We start from the raw sequence: 14,214 nt of genomic DNA, 5'->3' as shown, positions 1-14,214 counted from the left end.
ATGTGTACTCCATCATTCTTGGCAGTGTGACTGTTTGTGATGTCATACTTGTAGTATTATTTGTAGACCAGGGATTAGAAGGATCCAAAGTGCGCTCTGATTGGCTGTGAGGTCCCGTCTCACAGACCCTCACGTCCAAGTCGTGTTGCGACCAACAGTGACATTCCTGACGGCCCTTCTTACTATATTCTACCCTACGGTTCCTCCAAATGGGTCACACTTTGGCCTGTCATCCTTCCGGTAAAGATTTCATATAGACTGAGCGAAAAGTTGACCTTATTACAACACAGCAGCTGTGTCCTGCGTGTCTTTATGGGTACAGTGCCATTTGTTTATGTAATGGCGCCCTTTCAAATAACATTTTGTTGTTCGCTACTCCAGTAAGTCACTAATGTGAATAAACTTAACTACTATAGACAAAAGGTTTTGTTTCTGCTACTATTTGCATTGTCTTGAGAAAAGCAGCTTGAGAACATGATAGGACGTGCACAGTTTATTTTGAAGACAGACTTTTTAAAAATAAAGTATCAAACAGTCTTCTGTTGCACTTTCATTGTCTGTCTTTGAAGAAGTGTACAGATGTCTTCGATGATATGAAATAAACTCGGAACAACCTTCTATCCCTGATATGTCCTTACTTTATCATTATCATTATTATAAATGTATCAAGAAGAGGGAAATTGAAACCCGGGTACTTGTAATTTGCAATGCTAACCATGAAGTGATGTTGGCTATCTAATGAACCAAAGAGGACAAGTGCCTTTCGGTAATGTTGATAATTCTCCAAGCGTCATTGATGCCTTCTGTAATATTCAACATAATTGTTTTCTGCCCACGCTTTACGTAAACAGAAAAGCAGATAATTTTTGTTTACTCATGCAAGGTGTGTAGATATCATGTTGGAACATGATCGAAACAAAATGTTAGATTTCAGCGAAATTAAACGAAATCCTACTTTTGCTGAGGTAATATTTTGGACGATACAGGAATATATGAAGGGCTTTGATATGATGCGGGTGGTTCCTGTAAGCTACATTTCTTTCGTCGAATTTGTTCTTTTGTTAGACTACAATGAAACCTTCGGTTGACCTGCCGGCATTATGTGTATTGCTGACAAGGCTAAACCTGTCGTTACATTATTGATAAGGTCATATACAAGCCACATGGGGTTGTAAAACTCGGTTCACCAGAAACTGGATCTGATTTGATTGAGCAGTGCGTTAATCATTGCACTACCAGTGTACTAGTACTACGTATACATGTAATACGAGTTGGGCTTTATTTTGATTGCTTGGGTGTTTGTACGTACTCTCCAAGCAGAGCTAGGGTTTCGGCTGGTTTTTAACGTGTTTTTAGGCGTTTTTGTCATGCCTTCTACTTTGTCATCGTTTTTGTTGTGTCGCAAACCCGACACAACAAAAACGATGACAAAGTAGAAGGCATGACAAAAACGCCTAAAAACACGTTAAAAACCAGCCGAAACCCTAGCTCTGCTTGGAGAGTAGTTTGTACGTACAGTCAAGACAATCTTCTAGTCGCTTATTGAATCTGTTCAGGAAAAAAGACCTCGTTATTGTCGGACTGTAGAAGACTCTCCGCCTATCACCCTGCGATATTGACAAGAACCGCCACAAGTCAACTATACAGCTATAGTATTGTCATAAGTGGAAATACAACGCCTTTCCAGGTCAGTTTTTGAATGGAATTGGTATTTATGGCTTCTTGGTCGACTTTGGACTTGCGTATGTGTATCGCACGTGTTGTATTTTGGAACAGTGTCCAGGCGTGGGAAAAGTTGCAGACGAGAAAGAATTAGGCAGATCGATTTAGTCCGGATACTTTGTTTACTCGCGGCTGAAATCACGAGTTGTACTGCCAACCCCTCGACCCTTTGAACCGACGCGGATTTTGTGAAAGCAAATGCAGAAATGTCCGCTGTGGTCTTATGTTCGCGGCGAACTCTTTACCGCGAAATTATAACCACCGCGAAAAGCCTTTCCGTTGTGTGGCTGTAGCGCTACTATTGTTTCAAACGCGAACTCAAAACCACCGCGAACCCTAAATTTTCCCCCAGTCCGCGAAATTAAAACATTGCCGCACTACTTTTTCCCTAAACATTTACATAACTTGGGTTTGTAAATCATCAGACGCCGGTAAACCAAACGCCGTCTGAGATGCCACCGGGCGTTATCTCCAAAAATAGACGCCCCCGAGCGGAGATAAAATGTTATCTCGCATGTTTGCTTTTAGGATTGAGAATCCGGGATTTCTAATCAAAGTTCCTGGATGTAACAACCTTAACAAGAACACGCGATGGAAATGCTGCGTGAAACTTTATTTCAGTTTAATCATCTTTAGTACCATCATTCTTAGTTTTAGCAAGGAGGTTAAATATTTAGGGTATATTTAACCTCCTTGGTTTTAGTACCATCATTCTTATCTTTTTGACGAATCAAAAAGAATTACAACGCAGTTCAACTGTCCGTTGGGACCTAATCAAAATAGCGTACGTTTTAACGTCCCTACACAATCTGTTACGGCGCTCTTTACGTAGACTACAGGAGCATGCTTATACGACTGTAATGTTTCTACTTGTCAACAACTGATCTGTTAGGGACTTGTTTGCATTGGAGGACCGAATCAGTTGCAAGATGAAATGTGGAAGGGCGCAAATTCTATTTCGTAACGCGTTTGACATTGTATGTTCATCAAGTGGAGCTTGAAATGTGCGTGAGAAAAAGTAAACACGTTACCATAAGCGGGTCATTTACGCAGACATGTCTGTTACAGTACATGTTCAACTGGGTCAAATGTAAACTTCGATTTGCTCTATTTCCAATCGCCGGTAACGTTACTTGCTATTGATTTTGCGGCTCTAGGGTGTTATGTTTCTTGTAGCTGACAAAACAGCAAAAGCAGGGAATAAGACTTATGCTTCCGTTTTATCATAGTTGTCACAAATCGATCAAAGATCCCTTGTGTAAAACAGTTACCGACACAAATGTCAATTGAGAAGAATGAGTCGGTTACTTGTAGTTACGGAAAAAAACAATGGATAACGGTATCTATCAAAAGCCAAGTATGATGAAGCCAAACACTTACGATACCCTGTCTATTCTTGTCACTTCTTATACTTCTCGATGTATTTTTACAAAAGTGCGACATTGTATGTGATAGCGATCACGACACCTCTTTAGCTGCTGCGGTTTATATGTCATCCAGGCATGAAAATAGCTAGCGCTAGATCTTTGCCTTTTCATGATATTATGATTACTTTGCAAATCAGCAGAAACGGAATTCGATCAAACGCTAACTACGTCATGCTGCAGACATGAAAACGTTTGACAGAAAGTGTTGGAGTCGATGTCCCTTTGGATCGTGTGTCAATTAAGTCATCAACTTGAAACTTAAGGACGGTGAGAGAAGTAAGCTGTATGGGCACAGCCCCAGTAAATATATACATTGTATGGACATAGTCCCAGTAAGTATACATTCGAGTTGCCTGACTGGCACTGACGTCAAACATGTGTTTAGTGTATCAGTGAGTCTGCACGCCGCATTGTGGTGACAACATAAGTCATTGGACGGCAGCCAGCGCGACCTGACCTCAAAAATCTCTTCAGGCCAGGTTGGCGTAACATCGACCGCACCGCCAGGAGGCGCTTTTGATGCGGGCTGGCGACGCCGCAAAGACGAGAACATCGTCACGAAGATGAAGGTTAGACATCTAGGTAAACAATGTTTTATAAAGAAGAATCAACCCTTAAAACTGGAAAAGATATAGAGATTGATACCGGACGGTTCGTGTGACACCCCTCACTCTTGTTCAGCGTACGTCACTACTGAGAACGCCTTCTTCAGTGTGACGCTGACTTATTCAGTTGTTTTAGAGATTGGATTTTCTTTAAATATCGCGTAATATGAAATCATGCGAACCACGCGAAAGGGATAAGTCACAAAGATAAATGTGCATATACCATCAGAGATTACAACAAAAATATGTTCCGTCCCTAATTTTATGGACGGGAACTTTATAATTTTCAGTGAGTCTCCGCCAAACTTCAAGTCTTTGGTGGCTAGCTGGAAAAACAACTTGTCCATCATAGACTCTACCGGACCTCCCTGTCGAGTTAGAGAAGTTGTATAGATAGCATCAGAGTGTGGACTCCGGCTAGTTTTTGTCGACGTGTTTTAGGCGTTTTTGTCGGGCTTTCTATAGTGTCCCGTCTACGGTCCGCGGGACAGTCAAACCTCAGCTTGAAGAGTACAAATCGGCTAAAATATCTGAGCTTGCATTAGAGATCAAATACCTCGACATAAATTGCTAAAACTTTTTCAACTCGACGCAGTCCATCTGATGAAAAGAGCGACACGCCCCCCGGATTTCCTTACATTTTTGTGGGTTTTGTTTTACGCGCCGGGAGATACCACTCTGGAGAAGTCAGCATGTTCAGGGGTGGTCAGGCCTTCAATTATAATCGTCATAAAAAGTAAAATCATAACGATGACAACATTTCATTCAAGGTCTACTCAAATATTTAGATATTTCATTAAATGAGCTTATTGTTTGAATACAATATTTTTTATTCATGATATTAGTACCTGTATCGGAATGATAATTGATATAACGTTAATTGAAGGAAATATACTGATGCGAATATGCTGAAAAGTAGTTTTCATGTTTTGTTCTCAATATAATATTTTCAACTTCGGGGCCCAATTTGCCCAAATTTTTTCTGTTTACTCCAAAGTTGTGACATTTTGGAATCGCCCCAAAGTTTCCCAGTACGCATGCCTGGTGACCCCACTTGACCCGCCCCAGGGGTCAGACCAGGCATGTGTGCATGAATGAGAGTGTTGTGATTTGATCCTCCGGAGTAGCCGCGGTGTGTGTGTTTTCTCCCGCTCCTTCTTCTCTCCCTTCGGCACACCACTCCAACCCTTCTACAGCACAGGCCGCTGTGTGGACCCATAACTAGACGAAACAGCCTAGGATCTGGACCAAAATCCTGGTTCAGAAACTCTGAGGTAAGCTTTAGTTCGCTGTTTTTAGGTCCAGATCCAAAAAAAGCATCCCCCTTCCCAGCTGTTCTCAACCATGCTTCAGGGGTGTGGGAAAAGTTGGCTCGGAAAGTTTTGGTAACAATCGAGAGGGCACCGAAACAAAGGCGGAACTCAGACTCAAGAGGTTGGAACCTGAAAACGTTTTGCATTTGTGTGGCTTCAGTTGGAATGGTTTCATTTGATGTGCCCGGTCTGTCTTTGTTCTCAAACAGATTGGACCAATTGTTTTAGTTTATTGCCTAAGTGTACAGGATGAATTATGCATAAGTCTTGTTTTGTGATTATTTCTGACCAAAGCGACGTTTTTTGTATCGTCATGAGGAATGCTACGTTTTAGGAATGGTATCGTGGGAACATATCATTTTGGTCTAGGTGAAAGAAGTCGTCATTCTTAAACTTATTTTTGGAAAATTATCAATTGATATGAAGTTGACTTTTGAATTTCCAAGTTATAATATCACCAAATTTCCTTCATGTCTTTCTATTCTTTACTATCATCAGGTATTTTCATCAATGTTAAGTAATTACTTAGTCCAAGCTTAGTCTTAACTTTCTCTGTCTTCGTTTCTAGTATTCTACATCCGAAATCATAATAGACATTTTGAGTGGACAAAGTATTACAACAACATTGCCAGCAAGTGCAACAAGTGTCCATTGTAACAGTCAAACCAATTGTCAAGAACAAATATAACGTTAGACATCATCAGAAAATATGTTACGTGTGTAGGTGCATCTTACAAGAAAAGATTTGTCTTTAATCTGCAAAGCCGAATAAACAAATAGAAGTAGATGTAGACAAACTATTGTATAATAATTTGTCACTACCAGTACTGTGCATGTGTGACAGTACTGTGCATGTGGTCCCATTTAGATTCACACAGTAAGTTTGTTATCTCAACAAAGATCTAAGGTAAACTTTCACTTCCCATTTTGATTAATCTGTACCTGTTAGAGGAAATCTTGTGGTCAGGGACACTTCCAGTCAGGAACTAGTCATGTAAACACAGCTGCATGGTGGAGAGACTACTGTAACACTAGACATACTCAGGGTGTAATTTCTTGTGCCTCTTGTTGCTTGTCAACATCTTGGATTAGTGAAGGGGAGAGTACAGGTTACTGTGATCTTCTATGTAAATGTTTATTTCGGAACGCTTGAGTGGCAAAGGCTTTGGTACCTGCCGACTTGGAGTCATCAGTTTCACATGGCTGGTCTCTGCTTGTGTGGTTCCTAATGAAATATCCTCAGGGCGAGTTTGTTCTTGTGTTCAAGTCTGCCGACTGTTGTAATGGTGTTCTTCACCGTGGAAGGCATGCCTGGAATGTTCCTGGTATGGCAAATACCAGCTCTTGTTTCCTTTGAGCATTCCTTATCACTCATGTCTTATTTCTGAAGTTCCCTACAAAGTTAAACTGTTTTCTCTCTTTTTTATTCCAGCTCAAACAACCAAATACTTAATCTCTTTATTCTGTAATGATAATATAAGGTTTGAAATTGAAGTAGTGAAAAAGAAAACATAGATGACAATTTGTCGTATTTGTTTGTATTCTGAATCTCTGCTCATTTAATGATTTAAGATGAGAAGGTGAAGCTCTGGAAAATAGTGCAGATACTGATATTCTATTGGTCGCATAACATCAAGTTTATTGTAAAAGAACCTAACACTTTATTCTATAATCTAGAAGAGTAGGTGTGACCCATATACTTGACTGAATAAACAGCTTTGGCAAGGCAAACTGCACTTCTAGCTACTGAAAGAGTGTTACGCTTTGCCTCAGTATAACCTTGGCTGCTTTACCTCTTATTACCCCCACCCTGACTCACAGTTAATGCATCCTCCTCTCAGGGGGGAGTATCATTAATCTTCTTGATTAGGTGTTTTCGGAGTGGCTGACAGAACCTACCATTACCAGTCCCATTCCCCCTGACTAATGATAGAGTTTGTGGAAAATACATGTAAATCCGCCAATTTTCTCATAAGTGGGAACTTCCTCTTTCTGGGAACAGGGAGGGACTTCCTTTCAAAAGGAAGGAAGAGATTGTGAGTTAGAACCCTCAAGGAAGTGAGTCAGTCTTGTGTTGTGAACTCTGTAAACTTCTTTATAGGGTCATCATTTTGTCCTCTATATCCTGTGTTAGAGACGATTGGTCAGATTTGCTATTGGCTCCTGCTTCCTGTTATAAGAATAAACTCTTACATAAGCATGTTACTGAACTCGTAGAATTAAAAGAATTAGGTTGTCGGCAGCGGTTGGTACCAACACAAAATGAATCTTTCTGAACACTGAAATGTGAACAAAAATAGCTAACTTGATTTCAGTGTTTCCTTGACTGCATACTGGAAGGGAAAAAGTCATTGAAAATTTGATAGCAGGTACAGTTTTGTATTGTGCAAGAAGGGATCTCAAAAGATTCCTTTAATTGTCAAACCTTCAGGAGAGTTAATCGTTTCCTTTTGTGCCCATGTGACAGGTCCCTCCCAAAGTCCCTCCTCAGGTCCGGTTCATGGGCTGTTGACTATGTAGAGCTGTGACCAAAAGAGCCTGTCACTTTGACGCCAGGCGCTAGCACAATATGTCCAGTTCGACCCCCCACCAAGCCACTATCTCCGTCAACCTTTTCTTTTTTTAAAACATGTAGCCTCCTTAGTAGACTCTAGGAGCCAAGCTTTTTTCTTATGACATACTGTAAAATGGGAAATATTTGCAGCGATGTAATCCGTGGTAGGGAAAAAATTATGCGTTCTCCGTGGTTATAAGTTTGCAGTTGAAACAAGGTGGGTTGAACAAAATTTGTTGTTTTAAGTTTGTGGTGAAGAGGTTACCGCGAAAACCACGTACAATTAAACCACTGCGAAAATTCCTACATTTACAGTATGTCCAGCCCCCCACTGTGCCAGTATCTCCACTAAACCATTGAAACATGCCGTCCCGAACTTCCGTGCCAACTTTGAAGCAAGTGGATTAATTGTTTCCCTTATACTTTACAGAGACATCAAACAGAAAAATTATTCCTCATCCCACTCAGCACATACTTTCTGCAGCCAGGCCATTGCTTTGGTGATCAGCATCCCCTTTTTATCCCCACACAAAGAGACGTAGCTAAGTGGACAGCTTCTCCTGGGAAAGCCGATAGCTGACAAATAATGTTGGGTGTGCTGCCCTTTCTGCCTGCTTGTTTTCAATTACAGAGCTTTTAACACTCTTGTGACCGCTGCAGTATAGAGGCTGGCGGGTTTCTGGGAGTGAGGACAGTTCAGTAAGTACGTAAAATATTTCTCTGGAGAAAAAAAGTTGTCCAACTCTGCTGAAGTTTTTAACAAGTTATCTCAAAGCAGTAAAACCTAAAAGAAACACTACCAAATGCGAAGAATCTCCAAGCAGATGTAGCAGAGGGGGTTGTTTTGAGCGTATTTGGCAGTGTTTTTCTACGTTTTTCCGGGGGGGGGGGTGTTCAGAAAGACGAAAATAAAACCCCTCCAGAAAAAACTATTTTAAACTATATAGGCAACATTTTTTAGAAAACGCAGGATATTCCCCTCCCATCACCTACACCTCATATATGACATCCTTATTAAATATGGCATTTTAAAAAAACAATGCCAAATACAACTGTAAACTAAAAAGAAGCCTGACTACTGCATCTCCTTGAAGATTATCTAATTAAAGAAGTGAATTTGCTAATTGAGACAGGTTTGTTTAAAGACTGCTGCTCTGTATATTTATGTTTGAGAGAGGCTGATCAGGTGGGGGTGTAAATTCTGGACACAACACAGGGCAGTTGTTTGGTGTGAGTTGTGCAGCAGGTGAAACTGAACACCAGCCTGCTGTTCTCTGGTTCTTGTGTTGTCCACACCTACCTGTGTGTTTAGTCCAGGGCAGGCTGTGCTGACCTAGCCTGAGTGCCATCCTAGAACTAATAGTTAGTTCCAGGGTACACCATTGGTAAAGGCACAGTATGGGAGCCCTAAAAAAATTAGACGACACTCGGGCTAGTACTGGCCCTTGAAGCCCCTGAAGTAACGAAAGTGGGTTTACTCCAGTTTTGGTGCAGGATTGTTTTTTTCAGAAAGATTGGTAGACTAGTGTATCTCAATTTTGTGCATTTTCCACATAGAGATGTCCATTGAGATTTGAGAAACTTTACAGTCTAAAGGAATTAACTATCGTAAAATTTAGATAATACCAAAACATCATCCCTCTGCTGGACATTTTGAGGTTGGTATGTATATATCAGGTATCGCTCGACGTCAACTCTTTCTCTTAAAAATGATTAGTTTGAAAAAAAAATCAGAAGTTTTGTTATTAGGTTCATAGACAAAAATGCCTGGATTTTGTTCAGCAAATATATGTACCAGTAATGTGAGTAAGCCCAAACAACCCACTTCAACTTCAACCTACATGTAAGAAGGGAGGTGCATGGCTAAACTGTTAGAAAATATTTATTTGCTGGTGCTGTAGCTTTGGGCCACAAAGTAAGAGATGGATTAGGGAAAACACTGTGGTATGGTAAAGCCTATAAACACCTGATAAATCCTGGGTGATAAGGTGACATGAAATCGGGCTACATTCTTGGGCAGAGCTGTGTTTTTGTGGCTCGAGTCTGTTGTATGTCAAGGATTTGTGTTGATATACAATACATGTACTGCTTTAAATCGAATGGTCACCAAGGTTCACATTGAGGTAAGCAAACTAAGAAGTTCCTTTCAGAGTTTGAAAAGCTGTTCCTTCCCTGCTAGATGAGAAAATACTCTTAGCCCATGTGCACTGCACCGGCTTTTATGTCTGGGTTGAAATCAATTCAGAATTCACACAGAGTACGGTAAATCATACGTATGCAGTAGCTGATCAGGCTTATCTTGCATTTCCATATGTACACAAATTAGCCAGGAATCCAGGGGCATGAAACTGAAAGGACAATTCCTTTCAAAAATCATATCCGATATCATTCCCTGCCCTGAATTTATGGTGGGTGGTTCAACAGGGCCTGGATGTCCCTTCTGCATAGATGACCTGTTTTGATTTACCGTAGGGAAAGCATTTTTATCCCTGTCGTTTATAGCGTGATGAATTTAGCGTAATGCGTAGGCTGTCCTTCTGAATTTAAAATAGAGCAGTGTCTGGGAAAGGCACAGTTTGCTTGTCGGGATGGAAAAAAATGTCACACTCACACTGTCTGTCCTAAAAATAGAAACTTCAGGACATAAAATTGATGAAATTGAAAATACATTTTTGTAGGCTTAAAATGACAGATTTAACAATTAAAATCAAAACATTGAATCTCAAAGAATGAGTGGGACAGAAAAAAATTCAAAGCTGAAGACAGCCCTGACCAAAGGTTCCACAAACCACAGTTCTCATATCCCGGTTCTCTGCTTGACACATCACAAGTACCTATCCCACAGTAGACTGTCTGGCAGGGCTTGACATGACCCATTGTTGTGGTATGACCTCAGGAGTTGATACCTTTTCTCCACCAAAGCCACAGAAAACCTGGTCTCTATTGTGGTCAGGCCTCTTCTGACCTCTTCACTGAAGGCTCCAGCTATTCCCAGCGTTTAAAGAGGCTTCTATCAACTGTGCACTAATATCAGCTGACGTGAGGGACATACCATTTTGTACGAATTGAGGGAACATGACTTTTGTTTTATATTAAGATTTTGATATTTAAAAATTTACAATTCTACCATGATAGCCAGCTAAACATGGATACATTTTGTCAGGTATTTTTTCCATCAGTACTGTACAGACCAATGTCTACATACATTGTATAACAGCGTTCCCCCCTTATGTGTAGTGGTCTAGCCAAATTCCCTAAGGCAAGTCAAACCCACGCTACTCTCATACTAGTACTGTAGTAGTACACACCCGGTAGTACTCTACAAGACACAGGCTTTGCCCCATCTTCAACAGCCTTGTCATAAAGGTTTGTGTCATTTTGCTCCCACATGTTGTAGCTGCTGTTCAGCTGACCTGTCCACCAGACCTGTCTTGCCTGGATGATTCATTGTTGTCTAATTGCTCCTGTAATTGTTTAAAGCCCCCCTGCCCATTTGAAGCCTGCAGTGTGTAATTCCCCATGCCAGGTCTGAGAAGTTACAGATGGTTCAGCTTTTAGTGTTACAGTATATGTAGGTCAGATTTCTTGGCATTGCTAATATGTACTAGGACCGCATCGGCTTTTTAGCGAATGCCCACAAACGCCCACTCTGGCGAAGTCCGCGCTGCACGAATCTAATTTTTTTTGCTCGGAATATGTTCAGGTTGTGCTCCCATTAATTAATCCTGAGTTTCAAGTCAATCCATCAATCCGAAGTTAAATAAAGCGAACTTGAAGATTCTTACCTGGCTTTTTAGCGAATGCCCAGCAAAAAAGGCTTTTTAGCGAATGCCCACTATATCAGCCAAAATATCGGCCATCGTGACACGGGCGCTAAATCTAACACCATAAACATGTTCAACAAGTTGTCCCCTGAATGTGTACTTAGTTTCCGTGCTGTACACGCCTGTAAAGTCACTTTATTTTACGAAATACACGGCGTGGGAATCCACGGCCCCAGACGCCAAAATCCAATATGGCGGCTCATTTGCATATTTGGGACAGGTTACCAGCGGCCTCTACCCCGTATACGTGCCGCGGGCTGCGCCAAACGATAGAAACTGAACATGAACGTCACTGGTGAATGTTACGTTTAGCCATTTAGGTTGATAAAAAGCTTATTTTCATAATTCTCCACAAATCGTTGACCTGTTGGCGCAGGGAAAGGACTAATGACCTGAACTGAATGTCACTTTTCTACGTGACCGGACAGGGTATAATTTGAATGCTTGCACTTCTGTAGCGCATCGGCTTTTTAGCGAATGCCCACAAACGCCCACTCTGGCGAAGTCCGCGCTGCACGAATCTAATTTTTTTTGCTTGGAATATGTTCAGGTTGTGCTCCCATTAATTAATCCTGAGTTTCAAGTCAATCCATCGATCCGAAGTTAAATAAAGTGAACTTGAAGATTCTTACCTGGCTTTTTAGCGAATGCCCAGCAAAAAAGACTTTTTAGCGAATGCCCACTATATCAGCCAAAATATCGGCCATCGTGACACGGGCGCTAAATCTAACACCATAATCATGTTCAACAAGTTGTCCCCTGAATGTGTACTCAGTTTCCGTGCTGTACACGCCTGTAAAGTCACTTTATTTTACGAAATACACGGCGTGGGAACCCACTGCCCCGGACGTAAGAATCCAATATGGCGGCTCATTTGCATAATTGGGACAGGTTACTAGCGGCCTCTACCCCCAATACGTGCCGCGGGCCGCGTCGTGTATTTCGTAAAATAAAGTGACTTTACAGGCGTGTACAGCACGGAATCTGAGTACACATTCAGGGGACAACTTGTTGAACATGTTTATGGTGTTAGATTTAGCGCCCGTGTCACGATGGCCGATATTTTGGCTGATATAGTGGGCATTCGCTAAAAAGCCTTTTTTTGCTGGGCATTCGCTAAAAAGCCAGGTAAGAATCTTCAAGTTCACTTTATTTAACTTCGGATCGATGGATTGACTTGAAACTCAGGATTAATTAATGGGAGCACAACCTGAACATATTCCAAGCAAAAAAAATTAGATTCGTGCAGCGCGGACTTCGCCAGAGTGGGCGTTTGTGGGCATTCGCTAAAAAGCCTGTCCCTACTAGGACTAGGAGTGACCCAAAAGTCAAGACTACTACGCACACTATATATAGGTATACTATAGCCCAGGCTATGTACATATGTATGTAGCCTAGGCCAGAGAGAAGGTACTGAATCTGTACGCTGTATATCAGGTAGGTAGCCTACAAATGTACATAATATGGTGACTCCCAAACAAAAACTGGTAGTGTTGTGAGATTCGCTTTACATACGATATATCAGACCTTCAGACAGTTCAGTATGATGTGAGGACATAATCTTAATTACGAATGATATGAGAGGGCATTTTTTTCATGTTCTGTTGTTCCATTTACTAGAGAAAGATTTGATTGTTGAAAATATTCTGAAAATGTGTCAATCTTGTATTGATGGAAGAGTATGTAATTGTTTGTAGACACCTTCTCAGTAAGCTGAATTTCACACCTTGGTCTGCCAGGTACACAACAGGACAAACAATCACAGTGGTGTCTCCTGGGAGTCAACTTGATCATCTGTCAACACACTGTTGTCCCTCTCCTGTTTGATATTGGTTTAGTCCATGTTTTGTTTGTATGGACTGTGCCAAATGTGGTGTGTGGGGGTGGGAGGGCTTTGTAAAACAGATGAGTAATGTTGAAAATTTGGTTTGAGATACCCAAGAAGTGGTGTTATTTTGAAAATTCTACCACATACATTTAGATGATTTCTGTAACAAGTTCTCTATAAGTTACAGTCCAGCGACTGTGTCTAAGTACTGTAAGTCTACTTAGATCCGCGGGGCCTAAAATCCGCGGTTTCGGGCAAATGGAGAATCCGCGGTGGTTCTAAATTCGCGCTGGGCGATGAGTAGAAAAAAATAACTGAATACTGCCATCATAAAATGTTTGGTTAATTTTTAAAAATCAAAAATGTTACGAAGGTCGCCACAAAACTGCTTCAAAATCGTCAGAAAATGCGGTCCACGCCGATACTGTGACGGGGAATTCCCGCCTTGTGATCACGTGAAATCTTGCAGTCAACCAATCAGAGCAAAGTTTTTCTGACTCAAACCAATCAGCGCTTAGAACAGGCGGTAAACAAGAGTAAACAAAGATGGCGGCCCAGCCCGGCCCTTGCCGCTAGCGCGCTGTATTTTGAAGTAAAATGACGGCGTAAACACGACTCATCTACCCTACCTAAGCAGAATTTCCACGGGAAGAAAATTAAAGGGATAGATTCTCCACCGAATACGACCACAAATGGCGGCGAATGGCGGCAAATCACAGCGTAGGGACTCAAATGCTCGGGCGAAAATCTTTTTTTTTCTTTACGTATTTTTGCTGGCTTTCTTGAAAAACAGGTTTTTAATGAGATCAACATATGTCAAAGGCACCGATATCGATGGTTTGCAAGCATAACAATAGCAAGAAACAAAAGAGCGTGATTGTACGCCGGTAAACGGCGTCCCCACGCCCGTAACAACAATGCAAAGCCAAAATTGTGGCGTG

General features: G+C 41.3%; 1 protein-coding gene across 1 annotated transcript in view; it reads left to right on the top strand.

The window, feature by feature from the left end:
• Positions 1–4,806: 4,806 nt before the first annotated feature.
• The window catches only part of LOC136440803 (rhomboid-related protein 2-like), a 28,565-nt gene continuing 19,157 nt past the window's right edge, over positions 4,807–14,214 (top strand). Inside the window, exon 1 of the mRNA XM_066436919.1 lies at positions 4,807–5,028. The gene's annotated coding sequence lies outside the window, so the exon portion shown is untranslated. The remainder of the gene's footprint in view (positions 5,029–14,214) is intronic.

Source organism: Branchiostoma lanceolatum, chromosome 8 (assembly GCF_035083965.1).
Source record: "Branchiostoma lanceolatum isolate klBraLanc5 chromosome 8, klBraLanc5.hap2, whole genome shotgun sequence".
Taxonomy (NCBI): Eukaryota; Metazoa; Chordata; class Leptocardii; order Amphioxiformes; family Branchiostomatidae; genus Branchiostoma; species Branchiostoma lanceolatum.
Note: the sequence above shows the minus strand (reverse complement) of the source record. Positions and strands in the feature narration are given on the sequence as shown.